General features: G+C 41.9%; 1 long non-coding RNA gene across 1 annotated transcript; it reads right to left on the reverse strand.

The window, feature by feature from the left end:
* Nucleotides 1–3,553: 3,553 nt before the first annotated feature.
* Nucleotides 3,554–6,573, reverse strand: LOC115507515. The gene is made up of 3 exons (XR_003966676.1): nucleotides 6,306–6,573; nucleotides 4,950–5,062; nucleotides 3,554–3,980 (listed from the first exon to the last, which is right to left on the reverse strand). It is a non-coding gene; the product is annotated as an uncharacterized LOC115507515 (long non-coding RNA).
* Nucleotides 6,574–12,235: the final 5,662 nt, after the last annotated feature.

The following is a 12,235-nucleotide window of genomic DNA, read 5'->3' on the forward strand; positions in this document are numbered from 1 at the left end:
GATTCTCTGCTGTCCTGTATACTGTTTTCCAGCCCAGCGATTAATTTTATGACTATTATTCTAAATTCACTTTCTGTTATATTATTTAAGTCCTTTTTGATCAGCTCATTAGCTGTTGTTATTTCCTGGAGATTCTTCTGAGGGGAATTCTTCCGCTTGGTCATTTTGGATAGTCCCTGGTGTGGTGAGGACCTGCAGGGCACTTCCCCTGTGCTGTGGTGTATAACTGGAGTTGGTGGGCGGGGCCGCAGTCAGTCCTGATGTCTGCCCCCAGCCCACCGCTGGGGCCACAGTCAGACTGGTGTGTGCCTTCTCTTCCCCTCTCCTAGGGGCGGGATTCACTGTGGGGTGGCGTGGCCCGTCTGGGCTACTTGCACACTGCCAGGCTTGTGATGCTGGGGATCTGGCGTATTAGCTGGGGTGGGAAGGCAAGGTGCACGGCGGGAGGGGGGGCAGGCTTAGCTCGCTTCTCCTTAGGTGATCCACTTCAGGAGGGGCCCTGAGGCAGCCGGAGGGAGTCAGATCTGCTGCCGGAGGTTTGGCTCCGCAGAAGCACAGAGTTGGGTGTTTGCGCGGAGCGAGCAATTTCCCTGGCGGGAACCGGTTCCCTTTGGGATTTTGGCTGGGGGATGGGCGGGGGAGATGGCGCTGGCGAGCGCCTTTGTTCCCCGCCAAACTGAGCTCTGTCGTCCGGGGGCTCCGCAGCTCACCCTCCCTTTGTCCTCCAGCCTTCCTGCTTTCTGAGCAGAGCTGTTAACTTATGACCTCCCAGACGCTAAGTCGCGCTTGCTCTCGGAACACAGTCCTTCAGGCCCCTCCGCTTTTGCAAGCCGGACTCAGGGGCTCTGCTTGGCTGGCGAGCCGCCCCTCCGCCCCGGCTCCCTCCCGCCAGTCCGTGGAGCGCGCACTGCCTCGTCGCCCTTCCTACCCTCTTCCGTGGGCCTCTCGTCTGCACTTGGGTCCGGTGACTCCGTTCTGCTAATCCTCTGGCGGTTTTCTGGGTTATTTAGGCAGGTGTAGGTGGTATCTAAGTGATCAGCAGGACGCGCGGTGAGCCCAGCGTCCTCCTACGCCGCCATCTTCCTGCGCCCCCAAGTTTGGGAAGTTTTGAGCCATTATTGCTTTACATAGACTTTCTGTGTTTTCATTTTATTTTCTCCTTTTGAGAATCCCATGATGCATGCATTGTTCCCTTTGATAGTGTTTCATAAGGCCCATAGGCATCTTCATTTTTTTTTTCATTCTTTTTTTCTTTATGCTTCTCTGACTGGATTTCAAATGACATCTTCTAGCTCACGGATTCTTTTCTTCTGCTTGATCAAGTGTGCTGTTGAAGTTATCTACTGAATTCTTCAGTCATTGTATTCTTTAGCTTTAGATATTCTGTTGGCTTTTGGGGGGGGTATTTTTTTTTGTTGAACTTCTCATTGTGTTAATGCATTGTTTTTCTTATGTCATTTTGTCTGTGTTTTCTTGTAGGTCACTAAACTTTTTAAAAGGATTATTCTGAACTGTCAGACAGTTCGTAGTTGTTTCTTTAGGGTCAGTTATTCAAGTGTTATTAGTTTCCCTTTGTGGTAGTATGTATATATAATTCTCTGTGATTCTTAATTCCTTGCATTGGTATCAGCACAACTGGGTAAGCTATCGCCTCTTCCAGACTTTACAGATTCACTTTGTCAGAGAAAGACCTTCACCAGTCAGCTCAGTTTGGGGTATTGGTAAGTCAGCTGGTGACATCAGTTGGAGAATGCCATCAAAAATATGTGACCACCAATTAACCCATAAGCTGGATCCAGGCATTTGGAGGCTCCCCACCTCCTTCTGTCCTTAGAATGTGGGCTCATACTGCTTTTCCCACTCTCAGAGGCTACTCCATGGACATAGTCTTGAGATAGTGATATGGTGTTGAGAACACCCACATTATGTATGTGAACCCAGTTAGGGCTTCTTTACAAACTTTTGAGATTTTGCAGGTAAGTGTAGGGATCTCTTTGTCTTACTGACACCCCAAACAAGCCGCATATGTAAGTTCCTTTTGCATATTAAAATTTAACCTACTAACCTGGAGTGGCCTTCCTTTTTCTTCAGTCTCTCTCTATCCTATGTGTCTGGGTGCTGCTTACAAATTACACAAGGGAAGGTCCTTGGAAGGGTTATAAACAACAGCATTCATAGGTGAGAGAACCTTGTTCTCACGGTCTCTTGTCCCATGCTCTGAGGCCAGGGGGCTGACATTGGCTGGCCTCCACATTTGGGTGGGCTTACTGGCTGGGTTCCAGATGTAACTAATTCCACTGGATGGGCTTCCTGGTATATAACTTATGTCCAAAGGATATGAGAATTGCCATCAAGAAAACACTTAGAGGTAAGGGAGGAGGCACACAACAGTGGACTTAAAATACTGGAGCAGGGATTAACTATGCTGTGTGAGTTTCCAGTCTGCAGTCCTAGGACTATTGGATACAAGTTACAGGAAGGCAGATTTGGACACAGTATAAGCAGCAATTCACTTCAAGGGGCTGAGTAACTCTGTTGGACAGTTGCTTCAGGCAAGAGGTAAGGTGTTGGTGACCAACATGGTTACTTCCAAGTCTCAAATCCTGTGGCTACACTAAGCACTGTGATTGCATTACTTCACTGACACCTGATCAGAGTTGTTCCACCTACTCTTTTGCTTATGGAAGTTTATGGTCTGGCAAAGAAAACAGTTTCCACTTCCTGTGGTTATTTAAATATGTAAGCCATTAGAAAGGGGGTGGTAACATGAGGTTTCAAATACATATAAACAGCATAATATTTTTTGTAGGAAATGACATGTGTATTAGTAGACCACAGCCTGGATGATTATACACCCAAATGCTAACAATTGTAATTGATGGGATGATAAGGATTGATTTTTACAAATCAAAAGTTGATAAAAGTATTGTTTAAGAGCAGGGAATGGAATATTCTCATTTATATGTATTCCTTGTGCTCACCATGAACACCAAAAGTAATTGGTTCATAAAACAATGAATTCTGTTCTGGACAAGAATGAAACCAGAGATTCAGTGCTGCAGATCATTAGCAGGTATTAGACATCTGAGTTTATGTTCAATAGATGTGATGTGCTTAGAACAATGTGTCCTAGAACGTGCCTCCTTCCCCTTTCCCCCATCCAACCCCAGCCTTGAATGTCTCCTATCAAGCTGAAAGCACATTCCAGAAAGCAAGAGAGCCCAGTTTTAACATCTCAGCCCTATTCACTTTAGAAGTTCACTTCAGACCCTGTGTTGTCATTTTCTCACTTCCTACATAAGAAGGCTAGTCCACATTACCTCCTCTCCCAAGGTTCTCATGGGAGAATCAGGATTCTAACTCTTGGAAAAGCATATAGCATTCCCAACTCAGAATCCACTGGACCCGGACAAAGGAGAACCTTATCCCTCTGACCAATCTCCCAAAGTGGCTTTTCTTAAACTATTTTGTTTGGCTATAAAGAGTACCTTTGTTGTACTTTCATTACTTAGAAGACCACCAAGAATGGACCACCGGAGTGTCAACACAATGATTATATTTATTATTTTATCGCTACATTAGAAATGAAAATAAACTGAGAAGGTGCAAATGTATGCCACTTCATGAATATTATGGAACAACAAATACAGCCACTATAGAAAGTTAAAAGTGGTTTAACCTTTGGGGGTGCAAGGACTACACACAGAAATGTCATCAATGGTAAGATTATTAACAGCATCTGCCAACTGGAATGTGTGTACCAATGGAAAGTTTAAAAAAAGGGAACACTGGCTTCCCCTGACCTCTTGGCTAGGGGATATGGATGGGAAGACATCAGAAGATGCCTAAAATAGCTACAAACACATAAGTTTACAAAAAACAAGCCCCAAACTAAGACACTAAAGCAATGTTGAAATTTTCTGTTGGGAGGAGATCCACATTTTATGATGTTTGAACACACTCTTTATCTTGTTGGATAGCTAGGGGAAAAAACAAACACAAAAAATCATTAAGAAGGTATATTTCTAGAAGTTCAGTTTTCTTCCAAGAGTTCTTTGCCAAGTTACTGAAGGCTGCCATATCTGCTTTAAATTTAGAAGGCCAAGGCACTAACCACAAATCCCCATTCAAGTGTGTGTGTATATGTGTACGTGAGTGTGTGTGTTGTGCATGCATGAATGTTAACCACCTGAACATTCATTAGGATTTACATCAACTGTTTTTTTTTTTCCATTTGAGAGGGAGATTTATGCTGTTGCCATTTTTTCCATAGATTATTCTGAGACTGAAGAAGTGAAGCATTTTCCTCAGGTTTAACTATCACTATGTAATTAGGAAGTTATACCCTTTAGACAATTATGACTAACTGTGAAACTCAAGTAACACTGACATGGCAAAAAATGTCCCTCAATTTTGTGAATATGTTTGGAGTTTCTCTATCAGGCTAAAACTCCCAAGGGCAAACCTGATCCCTTGAGTCTGGGAGTCTTGAGTGCACCCAAGATCTAAACTTGTTCTCTGCCTTATTTTGTCATCAGGTAGAGAAAGCCAACACTGCAGTTTGTGTGGTTTTCTAGGAATGAAATCACAGGCCAAAATGGCTAGATGCAGAAAATGCCTAATAACCATTAAGTAGACAAAACAAAGATTTTTCTAGTACTAAGTCTAACATTCCAAGATTGGTTGTAAAGATATTTTTAGTAATTTTCAACAAGAAATTAGTTTTTTATTCCCCCATTACTTCTTGGGTCTATCATGTGAGAACCATTTGTATAATGCAAGTAAGAAGACAACTATTTGGTATTTTTAACTGTTGCATTAAATACAGTGGTACTATAATTATTTCTTACTTAGTGGCAAAATTTACTAGAAGAGTTTATTTACTGAGCCTATCAATGTTCACCATTGTTTTTCTCCATTAGAAACCCCCAGCCCCATCCATGACTTACTTTCCTTTGAAGGGAGAGTATTTTTTTCTTTAGTGTTAGTTTTCTTCAGTTTTGACCAAACTTCTCCACTTCAGACAAGTCTGGCTTATTACTCATCTTGACTAAAAGAAAAACTAAAAAAAAATTACATTAAAATACACAGAGCTATCGTCATACTAAGGAATCAGAGCCAAAAATTCTCATATTTAATATCAATGTGTATTTTACCGGCTGATTTTCAAGACAACAGCACACATCTTAGAAAAGCCATGTTTTTATTAGAATACTCTAAATTACACATCACTGTCCCATTTGTGTTAGGTAGTAAAAGCCATTAAATCAGGATGCAATAGAAACCAAGATGCTCTAAAATCCAGAGTCAAAATGTCTAATTCTTTTTGATTACAGCTGGGGTCAAATGGAGGTGACAGAAGCACCTCCATAGAGTTAAAAGAAAAATAAGGACTGTGTTTAACCAGCTAATGATTTTGTGACTGGAGATAGCAGTAATTTGAGCAACTTCACTTTGCATTCAATTAATTTTGGGGGGCATTTTTCTTGGGGAGTAGGAATAAGCACACAAAAAGGGTTGGCATAAATTGTACTAGTTTCTTTCCATTTTATCTGCCCAGAGATAGATTAAGGAGTCACAACAAGAGAGGGAGGGGATTTAATCCAGTCATAACTAATTACATGTCTCATAATAACTCCTTATGGCACAGGTTTGTAAATGCTGTAAGAAGGCACAGCTGATTAGGATCATACCAAGGCCTTCAGCAGAATGGGGTAAACAAATAGAATTGATTTTTCTTTCACCATGTTTTCTCTGCAAAGGGAGAGGTTAGGAGATGAGATGCCCTGTGACCATTCTGGTTTTGTATGGGAAGAGATAACAGGAGACCCCAGCGACCTGAAAACAGAGCTCTCAAGCATGTACCTGGCCCCACCCTGCTGGGGTAAGGCACGTCTAGTGCCCAGAGTAGAATGGAGAGGCCCCCAAGCAGCAAAAAGTCCTGAATATGCCTCCCTTCCGTCGACGTCTCCCTAAACCCTCCGTTGATGAGTGGTCAGACGCCAATCTCCAGAGGTAGGAAAATAGGGGCTAACAAATCATAAAGGGCTGGGCGCGTGGGGCATTTTGTCAGGAAAAGTTTTCTTACATTTTAAAATAACTATCATCCTTATCAGGCGCGCAGCCTACCTTTTGGCCACAGGAGGGGAGAGCGCGAAGGGCCAGCCCCACATGGCCCATTCCAGGGAGCCCCCAAACTCCTCCTCCTCTCGGGCTCGGCCTGCAGCCACAGCGGACCCGCCCCACTCCCCTCCTGTGGCCTTGCAGCCATAGCGGTCGCCCCCTCGGGCCTTCCAAGGACCTACCTGGGGAGGACTTGGCAACGCGCAGAAGGCGGCGCCACAGAAGACAAAGGCGCGGACTCGCCAGGAGGCTAAGTTACAAAACGCCAGCTCCAACCTGGCCCCTCCAGTTACCGAAAAGACCGACACCTCCCGCCACGCAGCTGCTGCACCCTCCTGTCCCCATAGTCTTCTGGCTCCGGGGGGGCCACACGTCCTCACCTAAAGGCTTGAAGACCGGTGAAAGACCTACGGCTAGACCAACGCCTCTCTGCACTCAGTACGAGGTTAATGTTCCTGCGCGGAACCCTGAAATTATAAATCACGGAGCCGATCCCGCCCCAGACCTTTCTGATTGGCTGGGAGATCCCAGGCCCGCCTCTTCGCCCTTCCCCCCATTTTCCTCTTTCAGCAAAGTGGCTGTCCCCCACTGTCTCCTCTCTACTCTGAACCTCGGCTCTGCAACACTGTCTTGGTGACGTTATACCCAAGCTGCCTCGCCAGACCCCGTCCAGGCCTTCTCCGATTCCGCGAGGAATAGCCTGCCTGCCTCTTCCGCCTCTCCTACTATGTTCGTGCTGAAGATTTCACTTTCCTTCCTTCCAAGTTTATTCACCCCTCCAAGATAATTGGGGCCTCTATAGTAAGCAGACACTTATTGTCCAGTTGGCTTTCAACGTCTGGAACTGGGAGATCCAAGCTGAAGGAGCTGTAATTAGGCTCTCTGGGCTTTATATAGCCAGCCATAAAGCCTAAGTACACTGTGATAACCAAACAATGGTTTGGAAGCAATGCTCAGTTGTGTCTGTTCTAATCCTTGGCTAGGCCTTGGAGGAGGGGCGCTCATTGAGAGGGTGGGCAGTTCAGAGTCATTCACCCCCATAGCTGGACATTTCTGTGACAGAGATGCTTTCCTATGTAAAAGTCACATTTTCAGTTTTTTCACCCACTGAACATAGTAGTAATCAGTTTAGGGTAATCACAGGAGAATCCAACTGAGGCTATTCATCTTTATCTCCCCAATCCATAGCACTCTCTTGGCCCAACAGGAGACACTAGATAAATAATGGTCTAGAGATTCCAGTAATACAGCCATGATAGAGCAGAAATTTTGTACAGCAGCACCACCCAGTGTCCATGATGGGGGATAAAAGTGAGAATCCAGTATTAATTTAAAGGACTAACTGTTCAAAGTCATTTTCTTGAAACTCCTCCAGAATCTTAGAGCGTTAAGGTAATATGGAGATAGGACTATGTCATTAGCTTGCATCCCATATTTTCCATATGACTCATGTGTGGTGGTAGAGATCTACATAGATCAGCACCCACTTTCTCCACAAGGATTTTTCAAGCCCTCCCCACCTGTCTCCATTCGTTTTGTTTTCTATGCTTTTGTAGGACTTCATGTTAGTTTGAGAGTTTTGTAGCACTTCATGTTAATTTGAGAGATTTGTATGTTTGCTGGAGAAATCTTTAAAGCAGAAAGCCATCCTCATTCAACAAATAATATTTATTGAGTACCTACAATGTCGCAGGCATTAAATATAATAAGCACCAATGTTTCCACAACTCAGAGTTGAATGTTTTTAACATTTGGGTATATTTACTGTCACCCCTCAACTCCCTCATTTTAACCTCCATAAAGCTATGACCACATCCCTTCTCTAGTTCACTTCTCACACCCCTTCCCTACTCCTAAAACATAATGCACTCTCAGTAATTCCCCCATATCCTCAACTTCTTCTCTAAATGTGTCCTTATTGTCTTCCCCTAACAGAAACAAGGCTCTCCACCTGAGGATCCTTTGTCCCCTGAAGCCCACTCAAGCCCATTCAAGAGTAGTATATGACTTTTCTCTCCCACCACCATTGTACCACAGAGCCTGAAGTTTGAGTAAATGTCTTTCTTGCTTCTCATTATTGCCTTTAGACAATTCCTTTCACACATCCTTGAAAACTGTCAGCTGTTGGCAGCTTGTCACCAAAAGTAGCCTTTATTTTTGTCATCCACCAAATTTCATTTTCCCATCTCTATTTCTTGAAGATTTTAACTCCTGGAGCACAGTCACCCTCAATGAAATAGTACTGTATTAATTCCTGGTGAGTTCAAGAGCAACCATTCTGACACACTGACTTCTTCAGTTCTTTGAACATTTCTCCTTCATGACATTGTCTTTGACCCCACCTCAGGTACTCACTTGCATGTCCACACCCTAGGGTTTATTATAGCAATTTTAACAACCCCTCCATAATCTCAATTTCAAAAATCCCTCTTTCTATCACCGCCTCTCTTTTCAGCCCACTCAGAACCTCACCTTCTCTCAACCTCACCAAAATCTCCAACCCATTGATCTTACCAGATTCCATCATCTTTTGTTTCCTTATTTTTTTTCTCTCTTCTCCTTCTCCAGCTCAAATGTTATGTTCAGTCTTCATTAGCACTTGTTTACATATACCCCATATTCTCCTGCCCCTCTCTCACTTTGTATTATTTTCCTGGAAAAATCATAACCCTGGCTAAACTTCAAAGAGCCTGAACTCACACAGCTAAACCTGGCTCGAGGAAAATGCACAACCACATGACCAATTTCAGCTTAAATTCATGATTATGAGTTCAATGGTGAATCTCAATCTGGCCCTAATGCTGCCAGTCAATCACTCAATGGGCCTCCTGTCCCTTAACTTTCCAACTTTTCTAAATTATTAATTCATGCCTTCTCTCTCCTCAAACTCCCAACACCATTTCCCCAAGCCAAATTTTCTGTTACTTTATATTTTACTAGAAAATTGTAGCTATCAAAAGAGAACTTTCACAGACTTCTACCACCATATAATTTTGTCTACCCACAACTACATCTGTATACATAGCCGTCTTGTTAATACCTTTATTAGTCAGAGTTCTCCAGAGAAACAGAACCAATATGATAGATAGATACATAGATAGATATGTAGAAGATTTATTATGAGGGATAGACTCATAATTATGAAGGCTGAGAAGTCCCACAATATACTAAATGCAAGCTGGAGGCCCAGGAGAGCCAGTGAGTCAGTCAGTCCAAGCCTGAAAGCCCAAGAACCCAGGACCTGGGGTGTGGTGATAGGTGGCAGGGGACAGACAATGGTATATGTTCCAGTCCAAGTCCAGTCCAAAGGCCTGACAACAGAGTGACAACGCCAAGGGTAATAGAAGAATGTCTCAGCTTGAGCAGAAAGAGTAAATTTGACCCCTGTCTGCATTTTTTTTCTATTTGAGTCCTCAACAGATTGGATGACACTCACTCACATTAAGAGGGCAATTATTTTTACTCAGTCTATTAATTAAAATTCTAATCTCTCCTGGAAACACCCTTGAAGACACACCCAGAAATAATATTTTAACAGTTATCTGGGCATCCCTAAGCCCAGTCACATTCACATATAAAATTAACCATCACATAAATTGTCATATATAAATTAGCCAAAACACTCTTTGACAGGAGTTAAATAGGAAAGGATATGCTTGAAAGGATGCCAAAAATGTCTAGGAACTTTAAAATGTGCTAGCATAGATCAAATGCTGTTAAATTTTAAATGCTTTTTAGAAATAAAAGAATAAAACAGGGGCACCTGGGTGGCTCAGTTAGTTATTCTTCCAACTCAGTTTCGGCTCAGGTCATAATTTTATGGTTAATGGGTTCAAGCCTCGCATGAGGCTCTGCACTGAAAGTGTGGAGACTCCTTAGGATTCTCTCTCTACCTCTTTCTGCTCCTCCCCTACTTGTGTGCATGTGTGCACTCTTTCTCAAAATAAATACATAAAAACTTAAAAAATAGAAATAAGAAAATAAAACGGTTGTGTCCTAAAATCGACTAAAGACATTTATGTAATATTTAGATTGTCAAAATATAAAAAGAAAACTAAAAAAGATATTTTAAATTCTCAGAACGAATTAAACTAACCTACCATAAATAAAATAAATTTTGGTAAAATGGGTTTTAGATAACTTTGTCATTAAATAAATTAATAAGGAAATAAGACAATATACTCCCCCATATGGTATAAAGTAAGTCAAATATTTAAAAGACTGGAGAAAGAATATCATTTCAAAAAGACTGTAAAGGTCTGTAGCACATATTATCCTATGAAGTATTAAGCCAAAGACTCCTAAGTGACTGTATAAGTCAGGGTTCTCCAGAGAAACAGAACCAGTAAGATATATTTCTTTCAAAGAATTTTATTTCAAGAAATTTATTTCAAGGAATTGGCTATGGCATATCTGAAATCCACAGAGCAGACCAAAAGGCTCATGCAGGAGTTAGTGCTACAGCCTTGCAACAGAATTTCTTCTTCCTCTGGGAAACCTCACTTTTTGCCCTTAAGAACTTTCAGTAGATTGGATGAGGCCTACTCACAGTGTTAGGGATAATCTTTATTTAGAGTCAACTGATTTCAGATGTTAACTACATCCACAAATACCTCCACATCAATGCCTAGACTGATGTTTAATTAAATAACTAAGTACTATGGCCTAGCCAAATTGAAACATCACAGTAACTAAAACACCTTCATCAAGAACTGTCTCTGGAAGACCAATTAAATTCCTTCTGAACTTCTACTTTTAATAATCTTATGTCTGCTCCAGTGATTTTTCCAGATATAATGCCACACACCATTTTTCAATTCAATAAATATTACTGAATTTCTATGATGTGGTAGGTACTATTGGAGTGTCTGTCCCTAAGTAGCCCCATAAATTTGAGGTTTCACAGGCAGTGAGTTTATTTGATCTATCATTACCATTCTTTATTACCTTAAAGGAAATGTGTCAGCATTAAAAGAATGAATCTGAATAGACTATTGAAAAAGTTTTACCAATAAGATTTGACAGATTTCTTATCTCTCAATATATCTCTTCAAGTTCAGCATTAAGAGTCCCTTCACAGTCTCAAAGTTTCTGTTACTGTGTTGATTGTAAATTTTTTTAAATATGAAATTTATTGTCAAATTGGTTTCCATACAACACCCAGTGCTCATCCCAACAGGTGCCCTCCTCAATACCCATCACCCACCCTCCCATCCCTCCCACTCCCCATCAACACTCAGTTTGTCCTCAGTTTTTAAGAGTCTCTTATGCTTTGGCTCTCTCCCACTCTAACCTCTTTTTTTCTTCCTTCCCCTCCTCCAAGGTTTTCTGTTAAGTTTCTCAGGATCCACATAAGAGTGAAAACATATGGTATCTGTCTTTCTCTCTATGACTTATGTCATTAAGCATAATACTCTCCAGTTCCATCCACGTTGCTACAAAAGGCAATATTTCATTCTTTCTCATTGACATGTAGTATTCCATTGTGTATATAAACCACAACTTCTTTATCCATTCATCAATTGATGGACATTTAGGCTCTTTCCATAGTTTGGCTATTGTTGAAAGTAGCTGCTATAGACATTGGGGTACAAGTGCACCTATGCAACAGTACTCCTGTATCCCTTGGGTAAATTCCTAGCAGTGCTATTTCTGGGTCATAGGGGAGATCTAGCTTTAATTTTTTGAGGAACCTCCACACTGATTTCCAGAGCAGCTGCACCAGTTTGCATTCGCACCAACAGTGCAAGAAATTTCCCATTCCTCCACATCCTTGCAAGCATCTAGTCTCCTGATTTGTTCATTTTAGCCACTCTGACTAGCGTGAGGTGATATCTGACTGTGGTTTTGATTTGTATTTCCCTAATGAGGAGTGACGTTGAGCATCTTTTCATGTGCCTGTTGGCCAGCTTGATGTCCTCTTTAGAAAAGTGTCTATTCATTTTTTCTGCCCATTTCTTCACTGGATTATTTGTTTTTTGGGTGTGGAGTTTGGTGAGCTCTTTATAGATTTTGGATACTAGCCCTTTGTCCGATATGTCATTTGCAAATATCTTTTCCCATTCTGTCGGTTGCCTTTTAGTTTTGTTGATTGTTTCCTTTGCAGTGCAGA

The sequence above is a fragment of the Lynx canadensis genome, chromosome X, assembly GCF_007474595.2.
Source record: "Lynx canadensis isolate LIC74 chromosome X, mLynCan4.pri.v2, whole genome shotgun sequence".
NCBI classification, from domain to species: Eukaryota; Metazoa; Chordata; class Mammalia; order Carnivora; family Felidae; genus Lynx; species Lynx canadensis.